General features: G+C 52.8%; 1 long non-coding RNA gene across 1 annotated transcript; it reads right to left on the reverse strand.

The window, feature by feature from the left end:
* Positions 1-842: 842 nt before the first annotated feature.
* LOC113946661 lies at positions 843-4,695 on the reverse strand. Its single transcript, XR_003527500.1, has 3 exons — positions 4,659-4,695; positions 2,490-4,464; positions 843-1,479 (listed from the first exon to the last, which is right to left on the reverse strand). It is a non-coding gene; the product is annotated as an uncharacterized LOC113946661 (long non-coding RNA).
* Positions 4,696-4,776: the final 81 nt, after the last annotated feature.

Raw genomic sequence — 4,776 nt, forward strand, 5'->3', positions numbered from 1 at the left:
TGCTGCTTAGGCAGCAGTGTTTTGTAAGGCAATAAATTACTTTGATTAACACCTCTGTCCCTGCTGTGGTGCACGTGGCGGTGGGGGGGAGAGGCGTTAATCAAACCCACACAGTTACCTCAGGAGCTCCCCAGCCGTGGGTGACCTATATTCCTCCCGGCACAGGGGGCCTGCGATGGCAGGGCGAACGTGCGGGTCCCCGCGTGTTATTTAACTGAGTGAGGCTCAATACCCACTCTGGCTCCCCCGCCCTCCCGCTTTTATCTGCTCTAAAGCCTGTGTCAATAATACATTTCTGCCATTGAATATTTTATTGATGGTTTGACTTTTTTTGCTGCTCGCAATTCCCATTTCAAGGCTGCGTGATTGTTCCTAATTAAAATTTTATGCCCTGGGACAAGCCTTCTTGCTACAGTGGAGATGATGCTGTCCTTTTCTAGGCCACTACAGAGCAGTAGGAAGGAATTACCCATTGTTATGAGATTAAAACAAAGCAAATAAATTATTGTTTTTCCCTTGAAAAACAAACCAAAAGCCCAGCGTACGATGCGTACTGGAGAGGGAACAACTGGCTTGCGGGCAAGGCAGGGATCTAAGCGTACGGGGTGGCTCGAGGATGCTGTGCCTGGCTGAGCAAGGACTTGTGTCCCCATGTCCCTCAGGCATTGTGGGCAGCTTCTTCCTTCCCTGTAGTGGGTGGGAATGGGCTTCAGAGCTTCTCTCTCTGCTCAGATGTTTCTCACTACTGGCTCCAGTGCCACCCAAAAATCACAAAGCACAGTGACCTGTTTGTCACTGGTCATCAGCCCTGGCTTTTTGCTGCCCTTTTTTTTTTTTTTTTAAATAAATCTGCAGGCTCTGTCAGCACAAGGCACCATTCAGGAGAGTAATTCAGCCACCTCCAGCCTCCCTGGAGCTCTTTTCCTCACTGCACTACATGATTTTTAATTTTTTTTTTTAATATGGCAATAGAGGAAATTACCCCCATCTCCTCACCCATCTACTCTGGACTGTCAGCATCCTGTGCAGATGGTCTGGGTGCCAGCACTGCCCTAGGCCAGTACAGTTTCTCAAGACACTTACACCACCCCCAGTTCGCAGTCACAGATTTGTACGAGTTCCTCAGTGTTTGGGTTTGGATTTTTTCCCCCTAAATTTCATCTAGAGTGGTAGAAGCACTTGTGCTGCCTCCCAGCCCCTGAATTTGGCAAGCAGCTTTTAAAGCACACACTTCAGCTCCAGTTACATAAGGAAAGGTGTGAATATCTGGAGGAGAAAATGCCTGTTGGCTTTGCTCCCCAAGTGGTGTCCAGATGCTCTGCTGCTCCTGGGTGCACAGCTTCTACCAGGGTAGTTCACTGCAGATGGAGAAGAGCTGCTTGAACTGGCGTGCGTGTCCATGCAGGGAGCATTGTCTGCTCTCCTATGATGATTTTTCTTTCTGTCTCAGAGTACAGACTGAGTGCATTCTACCTTGCCCTGGAAAAAAAAAAATAAAAATCATAAAGCACTAGAGGATGCTGGGAAATTTTCTTGTTTATGGATGAGCAAGTTTCTCTCCCAATGGAACCTCCTGCCAGCAGAAATTTTTTTTTTTTTTTTTTTTAGGATGTATTATATAAGTCTCTGCTTGCATTTAACTAACTGACTTCCTCTTAAACAATTTATGTACTCCTTCTATTCCTCAGAGGCCAGCCTGCTCCTTTGGTGAGGCTCACCATGTAGGGCCTGCCAGTGGGCCACGTTACAGACAGAACACAATAGGCACTTCTCGGTGTGATGCTTGGAAGCTAGGCCTGCTTGATTCCCTCCATGAGCTGCTGAAATGAGAGCAAAAATCTTTGAGGAGAACAGAGAGTCCCTTCAGCTCAGTGGGCCTGATATTCAGCATCTTCCCTCCTGTAAGGCACAGCCCTGCCCCTCACCAAAAAGCTAACAGCATCAGTTTTGAGGGAGAGCACCCAACTACTCTTGTTACCAAGCTAAGTATCACCTGTTTATTAGCTACTGAAAAACATGAAATTAAGGGACATCACAGTCCTTGTGTATTTTCTCATCACTCAGGAGCACTCAGCAGCACTTGGGCTGGGGCAGGAGGGAAGGCACCAATGCCAGGCTTTCTGCTTGAGGGACGACCATGTCGCAACCTTCTGCTCTCCTTTTCAAGCCACCTTCCCCGGCTACAGAGGCAAAATAAGAGATGGGAGGCACAGGGCATGCAGCGCACATCAGACACATCACTGAGAAGGCACAGCTTTCCTCTTCAGCTGGTCTGGCACCCTGGATTACAGTAATCAGCACCCAAACACTGGTTTTGCACTATTTATTGAAGGCTTCAGGTGACAGCACAGCAGGTTAGTTTTGAATCACTCCCCAAGAATGTTAAAAACAGGAATTGAGCTGTATGCTCCCCCCGCTTACTGGAGACACACAAAAAACCAGCAAAAACAAACAAGCAAACTTCTTTTCAACCCCTTCCCTTTGCTTACTGGAGCCGAACAGGATGGTTCCGTAGGTAGCAGGAAGTTGGAAGCATTCATACCACAGTGCTGCTCATGGGAACTGGGACAAGTCTTGCCAGGTGACCTGCAGAGCTGCTTCTGCTAGTGGCATCTCCAGGGGTTAGTCATCAGACAGCACAGTCCCAAACACAGGGTTATTTCTTCAGAGAGAAACAGAGCACCTTCATTTTCAGATGCAGGTTTGTTACATGCGCGGTCACCTATAAAATGGGGTGGTAGGGGACTGTGGGCTTCTGTTTCAGCTCTCAGACACAATTGTACACATGTGGACTTTGCACCAGGTTTCCCTCTCTCCCTAGTCTCTGTGTGGCTACACTGTGCTCCTGCCTGCTCAGGACTGGCAGTGGGAAGATGCTGTAGGTGCAGCTGGGGAGGAAAAAAGCATTCCAGGGCTGAGACAGCTGCGAACTTGCCTGCCCTCCCCACCCCCTCCTCTGCCCCCATCAAAAAAAAAGGCCCACTTGCCTTCTGAACAAGGATGAAAGCAGCTTTAGTAAATTCAGTTGATTTTCCTGACTCTCCAGCATCTTTTAGCACCCCAGACTCACTCAGTCTGCACAGGGAACAGAGGGAGCTGATTTTTCTTGCGGAAGAGCAGGCGCTCCTCTGGGATTCAGAGGGAGAAATGACAAATAAGAACAGGCAGGAGAGATAGGGACAGGCAAAATTTCTCAGTGAGAGACTTTACCCATGCAACCGACATTGCTCTGCCTTCTGTGCAATTAACTACTTACTGACCAGAGCACTGCCAATTCCTTTAGACCAAGCTTTTACAGAGGTGCAGGGCTACATGGGAGCAGCCCAAGGAAGAGGGAGAATACCCGAGTCCTTTCAGGGAACCTTGGCAGGCTGCGGTGAATCCTAGCTTATTATTAGGAACTTGAGCTGACAATAAAGCTATGCTGCTCTTCGCAAAAGACACTTTGCAACTACTCAGCTTCTTCACCAGCCCAGAAATCACAAGAGAGAACTTTGTAGGAGAAGCCATCTGCTTCGTCACTTCCTCCATTTTTAATGACAGCCACCCTGGGTGGCTGGAAGAGTCCCTGCCTGGCTCGCCTTCCTGTTCCTCAGGGCCGTGAAGTCAGAGGGCCCTGCGTGACATCACAGCACAATCATGCAAGACAGCTCTGAAAATGCCCAGCCAGGGCTGGGGTGCCAATACAACCCTGGCACAAGAAGCAGAAAGCAGCAAGGAAAGGTGAAGGGTGGGATGGGAACAGCAACAAAAAAGGAAAGTGAGGCTCATCTCTGCTTTTCGTTTAACAGATTAGAGAGTCTCTCTTTAAATGTGACTCATCCAGGGCAATACTAGGAAGAGTTTCTTCTGTTAACACACCCTTGGCAATAGCAGTTCAGTTAGTCACTGACCGGGTATCAAGACGTCACCGGCCGGGATGATGCGTCTCTTTAACTTGGTACGGAGTCCACTAGCACTTATTTGCTTTGGAGAAGAGCGGAGGAGGAAAGAGGGGCGCATGCCATCCCTCCTGAGCAACTTTACCATCAACTATTTGCACCCACATGCCGACACGGCCCATTCCCTTCATCTCTGTTCCTGCCGGACACACTGAGCCCTGCTGCGAGAAGTGTTCCATCTTTCCACGCTCCCCTGTGCAGTGCGGCCGATCGCAGGGCGCTACCCACGGCGCATCCGGGGTCCACGGCGCTGAGCATGGGGAGCTGCTGGAGACGGGACAGTGGCGCCGGGTGGGGGACGCCGACTCCTTGCCACGCCGGAGCCCCTCATCGGGGCGGCCGGGAGGGGAGGCGGGCGTCGAGGCGTCGAGGCGCGGGTCCGTGGAGGCGAGGCGGCCGCACAGCGATGTCCGAGGAGCAGGTTAGCCGCTGTCACACGCACAGTGGAGTCGCCGAGAGCACAATGTGCGTTAGTCAGTGGCTCACCTGCTCCTGGAGGGTGACGGGGGGCGGCGGGGCCCGCCTGCAGCACAGGACACACCGGGCAGCGCGAAGGATGGGGGCGCAGGAGGGGGGAGCAGCGCCGGGCTCCGCGGCGCGCCGGGCTGTAGCTCCGTGCTCCCACCCCCGGGACGGGCTCGCCCGTGCGGCCCCGCGGCTGGCGGCGCCCCGCGGCTCCAGAGCGGGCGTCCCTTCCCCTGCGCGGCCGCCGCTCACCTGCGCTCCCGCCGCCCCGCTCCCGCCGCCGCCGCCGCCGCCAACTTCTCGCTCTGCCCCGGCCCGGCCCACGCCGCGCGCCGCGGCCCCTCGCCCCGCCCACCACGGCGCTCCAGCC

The sequence above is a fragment of the Corapipo altera genome, unplaced genomic scaffold (assembly GCF_003945725.1).
Source record: "Corapipo altera isolate COAL_440 unplaced genomic scaffold, ASM394572v1 23b, whole genome shotgun sequence".
Lineage (NCBI taxonomy): Eukaryota > Metazoa > Chordata > Aves > Passeriformes > Pipridae > Corapipo > Corapipo altera.